Source organism: Sus scrofa, chromosome 8, assembly GCF_000003025.6.
Source record: "Sus scrofa isolate TJ Tabasco breed Duroc chromosome 8, Sscrofa11.1, whole genome shotgun sequence".
NCBI classification, from domain to species: Eukaryota; Metazoa; Chordata; class Mammalia; order Artiodactyla; family Suidae; genus Sus; species Sus scrofa.
The window spans coordinates 39,613,518-39,629,776 of NC_010450.4; positions in this window are offsets into that span (position 1 = coordinate 39,613,518).

Sequence of the window (16,259 nt, forward strand, 5' to 3'; positions counted from 1 at the left end):
AGCCTGGGAACCTCCCTAAGCTGTGGGTGTGGCCCTAAAAAGTTTAAAAAAAAAAAAAAAAGCAGCAGCAGCACAGGGGAATTTTGTGACCTACCCACGTTCTGAGTTTGCTCCCCAAATATGAACTCTAGTCTGTCCCTTTCATCCGTCTTACTTTTTTTTTTTTTTTTTTTTTGCTTTTTAGGGCCGCACTCATAGTATATGAGGTTCCCAGGCTAGGGGTCCAATTGGAGCTGTAGCTGCCTGCCTACACAACAGCCACAGCAATGTGGTATCCAAGCCGTGTCTGTGACCTACACCACAGCTCAGGCAACACTGCATCCTTAAACCACTGAAGGAGGTCAGGGATGGAATCTGCAACCTCATGGTTCCTAGTCGGATTCGTTTCCGCTGCACCACAACAGGAACTTCTCTCCCTTACTTTAATTTGGGACTTTGTAATTGCTGGATTACTTCTACAAAAAGCCCCTTAACTCCTCTCCTTGCCATCCTCTAAAAGCCAAGGATTAATCTCCCTAATGTAAATCTGATCATGTCTCTCAAATCCTTCTCAAGTCTCTGAAATGTCAAATCCTTCCGTGGCTCCTTATTGCCACTTTCTGGCAGAGTGTGCTGTTTGTTGAAATATTCATACCTACAGAGAAGTACACACATCATATTGGGTATATACACAGAAGTGGAATTGTTGGATTGTAATTGTGCCATGTTCAAATGTAGTAGATATTTTAAAGCAATTTTCCAAAGTGTTTGTGCCAATTTACACCCTGATCAGCAACATATGAGAGTTGGTCATTCCACATTCTCAACATTGGTTATTTCCCATCTTTTTTTGGCCATTTTGATAGGTGATAATTGTATCTCCTGTGATTTTAATTTGCACCTCCCTGATTAATGAAGTTGAATACCTTTTCATATATCTATAGGTTATTTAGAAATAACTTTATAAAAAAAATGTGGGAGTTCCTGTCGTGGCTCAGTGGTTAAGGAATCCGACTAGGAACCATGAGGTTGCAGGTTCGATCCCTGGCCTTGCTCAGTGGGTTAAGGATCTGATGTTGCCGTGAGCTGTGGTTTAGGTCACAGAAGCGGCTCGGATCCGGCCTTGCTGTGTCTGTGGCATAGGCTGGCGGCTACAGCTCTGATTAGACCCCTCGCCTGTGAACCTCCATATGCCACAGATGAGGCCCTAAAAAGACAAAAGACCAAAATAATAATAGTAATAATAATAATAATTTTATGAAGTTTCTGTTAAATTTTGCCCATTTTTCTGAGTTTTTTTTTTAATTTTCCTAACATTTGATTGTAACTAATTAATCACTTCCAAGCCTAAGGTCTTGGGAACCTCTGATTTAAGCCAGTTGGTCAAAAGCACAGGTAACAAACTAGACTCGTGATTGGCATTGGAAGTAGTGGGCCGTCTTGTGGGACTGAGCCCTTAGGCAGTGGGATCTGATGCTACCTCCAGGTAGATAGTGTCAGAATAGAGTGGAATTGTAGGGCAGCCCGCTGGTATGTCTGAGAATTGCTTGGACATGTGTGGGAAACCCATTCTGATCATCTTAATTGGTGATTGGAATCTTAGGCATTATTACTGGGCCTTTATTATTTGTGTTCCAACCAATCCTGACACTACACACGAACAAGCTGTTATGATGACATATTAGGCCCAGTAGGACTTGGCTTGGCCACTGCCTTCTTTTCTGCCTTCTCCCATAGGCTCCCACAAATTCCATCACATGGCATCACTTTACTCAAAAGCTCTTAACCTTTCCTCTGGGCATACTTCTCCCTCTGCCGGTAACATCTTTCTTTCTCTGCCTGTGTTCTATCTCACCCTTCTTGGTCTGGCCACCTCTTAGCTTTTTCATTCTCCAGAATTCCTTCGCTGACCTCACCAGGACTGGTTTCTGATCCCCTGCTTCCAGTGCTTCCTGTCGTCACGATGTTTATTAGTTATATCATAGATTATGAGCTACTTTTAGAGTTCAGTATCTGGCCCATCATTTATGTTACATCTTGGCTCAATGATGATGGATTGCTAGCGCTTTTCTTTTTTCTTTTCTTTTTACAGCTGCACCTGCAGCATATGGAATTCCCAGGCTAGGGGTTGAATCAGAGCTGCAGCTGCCAGCCTATACCACAGCCATGGCAACACCAGATGTGAACCGCATCTGTGACCTACACCACAGCTTGTGGCCTTGCAGGATCCTTAGCCCCTGAGTGAGGCCATGGATCAAACCCACATCTTCAAAGATACTATGTCAAGTTCTTAACCCACTAAGCCACAACAGGAACTCCCGCTAAGGCTTTTCCTTGGCTCATCTATGGAAAGATGTGCTCTGAATTTCTAAAAAAGAAAAAAGCAAAAGAGGAGTTCCCGTTGTGGCTCAGTGGTTAACGAATCCGACTAGGAACCATGAGGTTGCACGTTTGATCCCTGGCCTTGCCTAGTGGGTTGGGGATCCAGCATTGCCGTGAGCTGTGGTGTAGGTCGAAGATGCGGCTTGGAAGCGGTGTTGCTGTGGCTGTGGCATAGGCTGGCGGCTACAGCTCCGATTAGACCCCTAGCCTGGGAACCTCCATATGCTGAGGGAGCAGCCCTGGAAAAGACAAAAAGAAAAAAGAAAAGAAAAAACGTTTATATGGATTTTCGTTTTGAAGGGCAGCCCAACAATAAATTTAAGATGGCCTATAGCTATGAGATGAGGCTTCTGGAATTGGCTAGATGTCTTCTATAGCAATGCTGTCTACAGAACCTCCTGCGGAAGTGATGGAAATGTTTTGTATCTGTTCTGTCCAATATGGTGGCCACTAGCCACATGGATATTCAAATTTAAACTTAATTAAAATTCAGTTCCTGGAGTTCCTGTTGTGGTGCAGTGGTTAACGAATCCGACTAGGAACCATGAGGTTGCCAGTTCGGTCCCTGCCCTTGCTCAGTGGGTTAATGATCTGGCCTTGCCGTGAGCTGTGGTGCAGGTTGCAGACGCGGCTCGGATCATGCGTTGCTGTGGCTCTGGTGTAGGCTGGTGGCTACGGCTCCGATTAGACCCCTAGCCTGGGAATCTCCATATGCCATGGGAGCAGCCCAAGAAATGGCAAAAAGACAAAAAAAAAAAAAAAAAAAAAAAAAAAATTCAGTTCCTCAGTATGGCATTGAATAATGGCCTCCAAATAGATCTACATCCTAATCTCCAGAATATTAATTTTACCTTTTTCGAAAAATTGAAGTATAGTTGATTTACAAAGTTATGTTAGTGTCAGCAAAGTGATTATATATATATTATAAATATATAATACATATATTCAGAGTCTTCTCCCTTGTAGGTTATTATGAGATACTGAGTAGAGAATCTATGATTTGTACTTTACATAAGAAAAGGGACTTTACACATGTAATTAAAGATCTTGAGATGCAGAAATCATCTGGATTATTCGAGTGGGTCCTAAGTGTAATTACAGGTGTCCTTATAAGAAAAGGACAGAGAGAGATTTGACTGTAGAACAGAGGAAGAAAATGTGACAGCAGAGGCAAGATGCTATGTGCTGGCTTTGAAGATGGAGGAAGGGGGAGTTCTTGCCATGGCACAGTGGGTTAAGAATCTGATTCCAGCAGCTCAGGTCTCTGCAAAAGCAAGGATTCAGTCTTGGCTGGGAGCAGTGGGTTAAAGGATCCAGCATTGCTGCCGCTGCGGCATAGTTCACAGTTGCAGCTTGGATTCAGTTCCTAGCCTGGGAACTTCCATATGCCACAAGCTATGGCCATAAAATTTAAAAAAAGAAAAAAAAAAAGATGTGGCTTTGAGCCATTGAATGCATGGAAGGAAGCTCTAGAAGTTGGAAGAGGCAAAGAAACAGATTGTTCCCTACAGCCCTGCTGATATCTTGGTGTTGGCTCAGTGACACCAATTTCCAACTCTCATCTCCAGAACTGTAAGATAGTAAATATATGCTTTTTTTTTAGGGCCACATCCACAGCATATGCAAGTTCCCACCCTAGGGGTCAAATCAGAGCTACAGCTGCCAGCCTACACTAACCACAGCCACAGCAACGTGGGATCTGAGCCTCAACTGTGACCTACACCACAGCTCACAGCAATGCCAGATCCCCGACCCCACTGATCGAGGCCAGGGATGGAACCCGCATCCTCATGGATACTAGTCAGATTCATTTGTGCTGAGCCATGACGAGGAGAACTCCAGTAAATGTATGCTTTAAGCCAACAAGTTTCTGAAATTTGTTACAGCAGCCAGAGGAAATGAACATACTTGCAGCTCTAGCCTCATTTCAAGAGCATGTTTTGAGACAGTGCAGTTCCAGAATCCTCTGCTTGGTGAGAAAGCCTATCTCCTGGATAATACAACTCTCAGAATTTAGAAACTCTGAATTTACAATACAGATATTTTGTGTAGGAAAACCAAGCTGAGAAAGCTCACCTGTCTTCTGCTCAAGCAGATCATCAGGACCAGTAAGTCACAGACTTTCCTTGACACTGTTATCCATTTCTTTCAATCGGTCAAGACAGTTTCTCAATGGCCTCATGTTTCTCATGAAAATTGATACCAAAGAGACTTGTTTCACGTCATCTTTCTCTTTGGGACACGGGAAACATCATCAAGTCAGATGCAGATTGTACTTGTGCTAAATGTCTCACGTTGAACAAAGAGAGTGATTTCTGCTCAGTTCTGTTTACTGTGTACATTGTGTGGTCCAGGCAGGATGACATCAAAGGTGTGAGGGTGAAAGGGACTCGCCTCTGGTCTTTGCTTCAGAAGGTTCCACGTACAGTAGCTTTTGGAGCATCGCACCACAGATGGCAGCTCTACGCCATTACCCATCTGCACACACGCAAAGGTTTTTTCGTTTTTGTTTTTGTCTGCTTAGTGCTGTACCTTAGGCATACGGAGGTTCCCAGGCTAGGGGTTGAACCGGAGTTGTAGCTGCCAACCTCCACCACGGCTACAGCAACGTGGGATCTGAGCCTCATCTGAGACCTACACCACAGCTCATGGCAACACCAGATCCCTAACCCACTGAGCGAGGCCAGGGGTGGAACTCACATCCTCATGGATGCCAGTCGGGTTTGTTGCTGAGCCACGACAGGAACTCCCACAAAGGTTTTATAACAGCTAACAACTGTTAGGAACATAAAAGCACTGCCTTCTTTGAAAATGATGTGGAGAGAAGGCCACCACCAAACAAACCCTATTAAGGCCATTGCTAAATCACTCTGTATTATATTCCTTAACCATAGACTGTAAAACCAGCTGGAAAAGATGGCTCATAGCCTACCCCTGGCAACTTGTTTGTTTAAATTTTGTTATTGTTCCAAAATACACATTACATGAAATTTATCATTTTCACCATTAAGCGTACAATTCAGTGGCATCAAGAACATCCACCCTGTTGTGCCACCATCACCACTATCCATTTCCAGAAAATTCCATCATCCCCAAACTGAAACTTTGTACCCATTAAACAATAACCCTCCCGCCTGCTCTTCTCCCAGCCCCTGGTAACCTCTGTTTCACTCTCTGTCTCTCTGAATTTGGCTCTTTTCAGAACTTCATTTAAGTAGAGTCCAGTAAGTGAAATAAGTAGTATCTGGCCTTTTATACTTGGTATGAGGTTTTCAGGGTCCACAAGTGTCGTAGCAGCTCTCAGAATTTCATTCCCTGTAAAGGCTGAATGTATTGGATGTATATATATCACATAGTGTTTATCCATTCACATCCATCAATGAGTATTGGCTTGTTTCCGTCTTTTGGCTGTTGTGACTGATGCTGCTATGAGCATTGGTGTACACACTAGCATAGTTTACTAGTAAGCTATACAAACCTATTTAACTAGTTGGTTTTTTTTTTTTTTTTTTTTTTTTTTTTTTTCTTTTTAGAGCCCTACCCACAGCATATGGAAGTTCCCAGGGAAGGGGTTGTATTGGAGCTGCAGCTGCCCGCCTACACCATAGCCACAGCAACTCCAAATCTAAGTAGTGTCTGCAACCTACACTGCAGCTCACCGCAATGCAGGATCCTTAACCCACTGAGCAGGGCCAGGGATCAAATCTGCATTTTCTTGCATACTAGTTGGGTTCATTATCGCTGAGCCATGACGGGAACGTCCTTTAACCAGAATTTGTGCAGGGTGAGAAACAGGTTTAAAGTCCTTCCTAAATTAGTGGTTATAAAACTTGGCCATACATTAGAATCACCTGGAGTGTTTTAAATGCTCCCAATGCCCATGCTTCACCCCATCAGATTACCCAGGAGTGGGACACAGGCATTTGTATTTTTTTGTGACTCTTATGAGTTGATTCCAGTGTACAGCCCAATTTGAGAACTAGTCCCCTAAACAGTGACCAGTGGACACTGTTTCATCTAATACTCTTCCCTTCCCTACACAGATTGCCCATACTTTCAAATCCAGTTTAGCTGAATTAACCACATCTTTATATTTTTAAGACCTTCTAGCCAGAGCACTTAATTTATAAGTATGGCAGGGGGTTGGGGGGAAATCTCAGATTACCATTATTACAGAAATGTTTGCTCCTAATGGAGACAAAATAAATATATTCAGGAATAAAAAAAACCAAACTTTTGTGTAAGTAGGTCTAACAATAAAATAACACCTTTTTTTTTTTTAAAGTTCAGGTCTAAAAATTAGCTCCCACTAAGACAATTATTTAATATTGCTTTGGAAATTCCATGCTAAGGTAATTACACATGAAAAGAGAAAAGCACCATTATTTGCCAGTAATGCAATCAATAAACTGATAATCCTAGAAAATTCAAAGGAATTGGGTTTATTCTTTTTTTTTTTTTTGGCCTAGACTACACATGAATAATTTCCTGGGCCTGGGATCAAACCCACGCCACCGCAATGACAATGTCCAACCCTTAACCACTAGGCCACTAGGGAACTCCCAGGAATCGGGTTTAAAAAAATTCCTGGGAGAATAAAAATAGGTAAATGGCAACAAAATCATAAAAGTCAATATGATTCTTGTATTAGCAGTCAAAACCAGCTGAATAATAGAGATCTAATTTAAAACAGCCACAAAAATATATAACTAAAGCAACAAAAGATAAGAGTGTATATTTATTTGTTTAGTTATAAACCATACCAGATAGTACTTGAGAGAATGGCCTGTTAGAACAGCCTGCTTAGGGATCATCCTGGCTTTCACCTTTAGTAGCTGTGGGAAATTGGGATGTTGTTTATTTTTTATCTATTTTTTGTCTTTTTAGGGCTGCACCCATGGCATATGGAAGTTCCCGGGCTAGGGGTCGAATTGGAGCTACAGCTGCTGACCTACACCACAGCCACACCAACGTGGGATCCAAGACAGGGATTGAACCCATGTCCTCATGGATACTAGTGGGGTTCATTACCTCTGAGCCACGACAGGAACTCCAAATGGGAAGTTATTTAACTCTTTGTCCTCATTTATCCATCTGTTAAATAGAGATAATAAAAGTAGCTACCTCATAGAGTTGGAAAGATGAGCTGAAAATGCAAAGTGCTTGAATAGTCCTTGCTACTTAGTAAGTACCATTTCTGTGCTAGCTTTTAACTTTATCTCTGGAAATCATTTGAAAAAGTAACTGGACACAGGGAAAAATGAAAGGGTGTTTTTGAGTAGGGTGGGTTTACAGGATGGAGGGAGACAAAATAAATAATGAATCACTGGGTTCTTAAGAAGTAAATTTTGAAACTTGAGACTAAATATATTTATGTTTTCCCTATTGTATAGTTGGATACTTATGTACGTTATAACATTCTTATTTTAATGCAATTCAAATTAAATATAGAGAGAATACTAAATATAAAGAGAGAATACTTTCTAAAATGGAAAATTAAATGGATTCAAATATAAATATCTGAAAAAGAAAAGCTGTTATCAGCCTTTATAGCCTATTATGCAGCAAATAGACTAGCAAAATTCTATTTCCGAGAATACGAATCCAGAAACAGACACAACCCCAAGTTTGAAGAAGAAATGAAAAACCTGGATGTGTTTTCAAAATCAAAGAGATAAAGGAAATCAATGAATATATTTTGATAACTGGATAGAAATTTGAAAAAATAATTCATATCTAAGAATTTACATGTAAAAGCTTAAATTCATGGAGAATTATGAGGGAATGATTTTTTGAAACACATCTGTGGAGGAAAAGTCAATTTTTCTCTGCTTCAAAGAACTCAATGGAAAAAGACATTTGAATTTATATTATAATTTGAAATACAGAAAACAAAAGCACAACAACAGAATAAGAAGTTTAAACATCAAGTATGACACCAAAGGAGTTCCCGTCCCTCATGGCACAGGGGAAACGAATCCAACTAGTATCCATGAGAACCCGGGTTCAGTCCTTGGTCTCCATCGGTGGGTTAAGGATTCGGCATTGCTATGAGCTGTGGTGTAGGTTGCAGACACGGCTCAAATCCCGAGTTGCTATGGCTGTGGTGTAGGCTGGCAGCTGCAGCTCTGAATCAACCCCTAGCCTGGGAAATTCCACATGCTGAGGGTTCGGCCCTAAAAAGCAAAAAAATAAAAAGTATGACCCAAAGTTAATCCATCATGTCTCCCTGTTTCCACATCTATGATCCTGGCCAGAGTCTCTCTTACCTTGACCTCTGAAATAGCCCCTCCTCTAACTGGTCTCTGCTTCCATCCTTGCTTTCCTAAAAATTAATTCTCTGCATGATGTGCTGAGAGATCCTCTTTAAAGATCTTAATAAGGGCCAGTCAACTCTTAAACTAAAAACTCTGCCTTGCTTTTCTGTGCCTCTTACCATTTAAATCCCTAGTGAAGCTCACGACGCTCCCCCAAGTCTCTGTCCTTGACCAGCCCCACCTGAATCTTATACCAGCTGTTCCCTCTTTCTTGAATGCTCTCTCTGGCCCATCTTTATGAAGCTAGTTCCTTCTTTCTTTTTTTTGGTCTTTTTGCCTTTTCTAAGGCCACACCCTCAGCATATGGAGGTTCCCAGGCTAGGGATGGAATCAGAGCTGTAGCTGCTGGCCTACACCACAGCCACAGCAATGCAGGATCTGAGCCGTGTCTGCAACCTAAACCACAGCTCATGGCAACGTTGGATCCTTAACCCACTGAGCGAGGCCAGGGGTCGAACCCGCAACCTCATGGTTCCTAGTTGTATTTGTTAACCACTGAGCCACAATGGGAACTCCAAAGTTAGTTCCTTCTTATTCTTTGGACCTCAGCTTAAATATTTCTTCCTCCAAGGTACTGTAACTGAGTCCCCAGTTTAATCAAAAACTAAGGGGTTCCCTGGTGGCCTAGTGGTTAAGGATCTGGAGTTGTCACTGCTGTGACTTGTGTCACTGCTATGGCATGGCTTCAGTCGATTCCTGGCCTGGGAACTTCCACATGCTTCAGGCGCAGACAAAACAAAAACAAAAACAAAAACCAATAGTTAAAAACTAACATGAGTGAAGTGTTTTTATGTATGTCAGGCAATTTCTGATATTTTAATGCAAAATTCAAATGTTCTTACAAAAACCCAATGAGACAGATTCTATTATTATCATTTCTATTTTAGAGTAAAGAAACTGAATCCCAGCAAAGGTATGTAAAAATCCCATAAATATACCATGAGAAAGTAGCTTGTCAGAAACTTCACTTAATTGCTCCACTGCCTATAAAGTAGCCTGCCAGCTACTCACAATCATGCCACTACAGCACTTTTCAAAGTGCTTTTGGGGAGTTCCCATTGTGGCTCAGTGGTAACCAATCTGACTAGTATCCATGAGGATGCAGGTTCGTTCCCTAGCCTCGATCGGTGGGTTAAGGATCTGGCGTTGCCGTGAGCTGTGGTGTAGGTTGAAGATGAGGCTCAGATCTTGCCTTGCTGTGCCTGGATCATAGGCCAGAAGCTGTAGCTCCGATCTGACCCCTAGCCTGGGAACTTCCATATGCCACAAGTTCAACCCCAAAAAGCAACAAACAAACACAGTGTGCTTTTGTTTGTTTGTGTATTGTCTTCTCCTTTTTTTTTTTTTCTTTTTGCCTTTCCTAGGACTGCACCTGTGGCATATGGAGGTTCCCAGGCTAGGGGTCTAATGGGAGCTGTAGTCACCAGCCTGCGCCACAGCCACAGCCACGCCAGATCCAAGCCACGTATGCGACCTACACCACAGTTCATGGCAACCCAGATCCTTAACCACTGAGCAAGGCCAGGGATTGAACCCACAACCTCATCGTTCCTAGTCAGATTCGTTAACCACTGAGCCATGACGGGAACTCCTGTCTTCTCCTCTTGACAGAATGTCTACCTATGTCTGTTCCGTTCACTGGTCCAGCACCTAGAACAATGGCAGGCACATGGTAAATACTCAACTAATGTTTCTTGAATGTTGAATGAATGGATGAGTAAATAAGTGAATAATAAAGAAATCAGCTTGATAACAACAACAACAACAGGAGAAAAAAAAGGTCACTTTTACTCTCATTCAAAAGTTCCTACTCAGAGTTCCCTGGTGGCCTAGAGGTTAAGGATCTGCTGTGGCTTGGTTTCCAGCCCTGGCCCAGGAACCTCTGCATGCCACAGGCACAGCCAAAACAAAACAAAACAAAACCCCCCTAAACCAAAAAACCCCCAAAGGCCCCTACTCCCTGTCATGCCCTGTACACCCTTGATGGCTGTAGCACATGCCCTCCCTCTGAGAGTGAATGTGCTACCAAGTGAGGGATGCCAGGGCTTCTTTAGATGGGAGCTCAGATAAAGGAAGTCTCTCAAAGGTCACTCGTAAACAGAGACCTCACGGAGTTCCTATTGTGGTGCAGCAGAAACGAATCCAACTAGGAACCATGAGGTTGCAGGTTCGATCCCTGGCCTTGCTCAGTGGATTAAGGATCTGGCATTTCCATGAGCTGTGGTGTAGGTTGAAGATGAGGCTCGGATCCTGCATGACTGTGGCTGTGGCTGTGGCGTAGGCCAGCAGCTATAGCTCCGATCCTGGGGACCTCCATATGCCATGGATGCGGCCCCAAAAAGCAAAGAAAAACAAACAAACAAACCATAAACAGAGACCTCAGTGGCAAGAGCTTAGCTATTGAAGATGGGGTCAAGGTGAGCACTGCAGAAAAGAGGGAACAACTACAGCCAAGGTCTGAAGAGCAAAGCAAACTTGGGGAATTGAAGCATCTGATCATACAACGCCAGGTAAGGAGTGTGGATCTTATTCTCACTTTCATGGAAAGCCCATAGACTTTTGGGGAATTCCGTGATATTGTTTTTAAAGAGTCTTCTTTGCCTGAAGCACAAAGAATGGATTTTAGGAGGACCAGCTTAGAGGCCGGTAGAGGAATTGGGAGGGGGTAGTCGTTAGTCCAGGCTGGAGGAAGCAGTGGTTTGAAGAGGGCGATGCTGATGGATGGCTGGATTGCCCTGCAGCAGATGAATTGAAGGAGTTTGCTGGTGGGTTTGTGGATTGCACGCATGGGCAGAGGGACAAAGGAAAGAGGAAGCATGGAGGCCACCTGATGTGGGGACTGAGCCACTGAGTAGATGGCGTCATTAGTCACTGAGACGAGGAAAACTAAGAAGGAGCAGGTTTGGGGAGGAAATTGAGAGTCCCGTTTTGGCCGTGTTAAAGTAGAGATGTCTATCAAAAGCCCATCAAACATCCAAGTGGAAATGACAAACAACTATGGATACATGAGTTTAGAGTTGGATGGAGAAATCAGGGTCGGAGATACAGATTCAGGAATCACCGGCACAGAGATGCTATTTAAAGCCACCAGGCCTGGATGAGGACACTGGTGGGGATTATTATGCAGACAGAGAAGAGCAGGGGGCCTAGAACCAGCCCCAGGTCACTCTGACATTTAGAGATGGACCAGAGGAACTGGCTTAAGAGAGTACCTAGCAGAGCAGGAGAAAACCCAGGAGAGTGTATTAGTTAGGGATTGCCCGAGAATGAAACCAAAAGGAACATTTACATATATATGGAATATATATTTTCACTCATGCATTCACTCATTCATTCACAGAGAGAGATTACAAGAAATTGGCTCACGTGATTCTGAGCCTGGCAAGCCTCAAGATCTGCAGAGTGAGTCAGCAACCTGGAGACCCAGGAGGCCTGATGGTCTCGTTCCAGTTTGAGTCCAAAGGCCTGAGAACCAGGATAGCTGATGTTCAGTTCTCATCTGAGCACCAGCAGCCTCAAGCCCCAGGAAGAGCGGGTGCTTGAGTTCATGTCTAAAGGCAAGAAAAAAGCTGATGTCCCAGTCTGAAGGCAGTTAGGCAGGAAGCACTGCCCCTTCCCCAAGGAAGAGGCAGCCTTTTTGTTCTGTTTAGGCTTTCAACTGATCAGCTCCCTGTGCCCCATGTTAGGGCAAACCTGCTTCACTCGGTCTATTGTTTAAATGTTAACCTTATCCAAAACACTCTCGCAGAGACACCTAGAATGTCTGACCAGATATTTGGACGCCCCACGGCCAAGTCAAGTGATTACTGAGGGAAGAAGGTGTTCGGAAAGAGGAAGTGGCCAATTATTAAGAACAGGACTGAGAGTCATACACAATGGAATACTACTCAGCCATGAAGACAATGAATTCATGCCATTGCAGAAATGTAGATGGACCTAGAAATTATCCTCTGAGTGAAGTAAGTCAGAAAGAAAAAGACGAATATCATATGACATCACTTATAAGTGGAATCTAAGATATAACACAAAGAAACTTATTTACAAAACAGAATCAGACTCGGTGTACAGACTTGGCTACTAAGGGGGATGGGGGTGGGGGAGGGAAGGACTGGGAGTTTGGCGTTAGCAGAAGCAAACTATTATACATAGAATGGATAAACAAGGAATTCCCATCTTGGCTCAGTGTTAACGAATCCGGCTAGGTACCATGAGGTTACAGGTTTGATCCCTGGCCTTGCTCAGAGGGTTAAGGATCTGGCATTGCCATGAGCTGTGATGTGGGTCGCAGATGTGGTTCGGATCCCAAGTTGTGGTGGCCGTGGTATAGGCTGGCAGCTATGGTTCCGATTGGACCCCTAGCCTGGGAACCTCCATATGCCACGAGTGTGGCCCTGGAAAAGACAAAAAAAAGGACAAAAAAAAAAAAAAGAATGGATAAACAATAAGGTCCTATTGTATAGCACAGGGAACTGTATTTAATAACCTGGGATAAACCTGTATTTAATAACCTGGGATAAACCATAATGGAGAAGAATATGAAAAAGAATGTATAGATATGTATAATGGAATCGCTTTGCTGTACAGGAGAAACTAACACAACATTGCAAACCAACTATATTTCAGTAAAATAAACTATAAAATAATGAAACCATGGTGTAGGTTGCAGATGCGGCTCAGATCCCATGTTGCTGTGGCTGTGGCTTAGGCAGGATGCTGCAGCTCTGATTCAACCCCTAGCTGGGAAATTTCCATAGGCTGCACCTACAGCCCTAAAAATAAATAAATAAATAAATAAATAAATAAATAAATAAATAAATAAATAACAAAACCAGTATTTTGTAATAGTTGTAAATGTAAAGCAGCCTTTCAAAATTGTATACAAAGTAAAAAATAAATTTAAGAAATAAAAAATAAGGAGTTCCCATTTGTGGCTCAGCAGGTTAAGAACCAATGCTGTCTCTCTGTGGATATGGGTTCAATACTAGGCTTCATTCAGTGGCTTAAGGATCCAACGTAGCATCACAGACGGGGCTCGGATCTGATGTTGCTGTGGCTGTGCTGTAGACCTCAGCTGCTGCTCAGATTGGACCCCTAGCCCGGGAACTTCCACATGCTGTGGGTGCAGCCATAAAAAGAAAAAAATAATACAAAAAACATGGTACTGAGAGATCTGTTAAGAACCCACGCGGACCACTGATTTGGCAAGATGGACAGCATCCGTGCCTTTGATGAGAACAGTCACGCTGGTGTAGAGAAGCTTCAAGGCAGAGGGTGGAGGCAAGAATGTGAGGTGCAGACTTTGATAGCGTCAAAAGCACTTTATCAAAACAGAGGTCCAGGCGGAGGGTAGATATCTATGGAGATAAGTTGGTGAGAATACAGATGACAGCCTGCGTGTCTAACTGCTTCTACTTCTCAATGAAGTATGAGGCAAGGTCATCAGATGAACATGTGTGTGAGAGAGCCTATCCCACAGAAAAAGGAAGATAAAGTATGACAGAGTCATTTAGAAGAGTAGAGACTATAGAATTACCAGGCCATGCTGAGTGCCAATTTTAGGCTTGTGATCATGAACTTAAAGTGACATCTGGAAGCACATTTAGGTATGATGACACATTGACATTCTAACAGAATCATTACAAATCGGACGTACAAAAATAGGTGGCCACTGAGGACCTCACCTTAGACACCACCCCTGCACCACTGAGAACTTGAATTTTCTATGAACTCTACGTATGCCAAGGACACCAGCCGTTTTTAAAACATCTGGTAGCTGCACCCTTGTCTCAAGGTTGTTCCCCCTTGTAACTATGCAACCATTTTCACACTCCAACCAATCCTTATTTAACAAGCATCCTTGACTTCCTGCCAGCTCCAATTATAATTATTGATAAACAAGTGACATAACTAACTGTAACCTTGCAGTGTTTGTTTTTATAAGTCTCCCCCATTTTGTAGGCTGGCGGAACACAGTTCAAGGGCTTCTTGAATCTGCCTGCCAGGCTGCGTCCCAGCTCTGCTCACCCACTCCCTCCCCCAACACATTTTTAATTCAAACATTTTAAATTCTCCATTTCTCAAGTTTTCATGTACAGGTATTAAATCCAGCAATGTTCTCTCTGAAATATGCCTTTGCAGTAGTGCTGACTAAATACCCTATTTCCTGTAAAGCCACAATATAACCATCGGAAATAAAAAGTGTTAGAATTGAATGAGGAACCTATTCCATTTCCTTTAAGTGGTTTTCTTGCTCACTTCCATCTTGCACCTAGATTATCCAGATTCCAATGATGAATCATCTTTAAATAGTTTTATATCATTTATACATGATAATATATTTTATTGTTTCAGAAACACATACACATGTGTGTTGTGTGTCTCTATTTTTTTTTCCTGAAAGAGTCATGGAAATACGGATTAAAAAATTTTAAATGCCAATTCTTACAGGGTATTTTCCTGACAAAGAATAAATCTTGAGAGCAGACCTAACTCTTGAAAATAATACTTTGAGGAGTTCCTGTTGTGGCTCAGTGGTAATGAACCTGACTAGTGTCCATGGACGTGGGTTCGATCCCTGGCCTTGCTTAGTGGGTTAAGGATCCAGCATTGCCTTGAGCTGTGGTGTAGGTCGCAGACGGGGCTCAGATCCCACATTGCTGTGGCTATGGTATAGGCAGGCAGCTGTAGCTCTGATTCCACCTCTATCCTGGGAACTTCCATATGCCGCAGGTGCAGTCTTAAAAAGATGAAAAAAAAAAAAAAAAAGAATGTTTTGATTGAATACTTTAAAAGCTAAAGCCAAAAAGACAAATGTTCTATTCTAGCTGGTAAATTTGTTTCTCATATGGGTACAGGTCAGCAATTCTATAACAACTTCACGTAACTAGTTTACACATAGTAAACACTTAATAGACAACAGGAGACAGAGGAAGAAGTCACAAACACACAAGGAAGGAGGTGAGGTTAGGATGAACCCTGTGGTACTGAGAGTGGGATATCAGTATGAACTCATGTATGTAATACATCTAGATATGGAACTGTAGGTGTCTGTGTACATGATTAGTTTATGCAGGTCTATTTCCTAGCTTTGTCCTCTGATGGGGTCTATCCAGTGACATCCTAGTAGCAGTAACAATGAGCACATTTTGTGCCCAGAACTTGGTTTCTTAGTAACGTTACCAGTAAAAGGAACTATGGCTCCTTGGGGAAAATGACTAGTTCTAGGACTGGACAGGACAAATCTAAGATGTAGCTGGAGCATCCTGAAGCCCTAGAATGAAAGGAAGTGCTCATAGCAAAACAAAACACAGGATGTGGTATCAAAAGGATGCAGGAGCTACTTCAAAGAGCTCCTGGAGGGAGAGGTGCAGCAATTTGAATAATAGTATAAATGACAGTATTGGGTTACAACCAGTGAATATAAAAAAAGATCGAAAGACCACAGTAATAACTGTGGCAGGCAAGATTCACTGGTGAATGCTCCAATTTTGTGAGTTATACTTTAATAAGAAACAGGGTATTTGCATAACAATACTTCGGTTCTGATGGTTTTCATTCATTAAACCAAAACATTTAAAATGG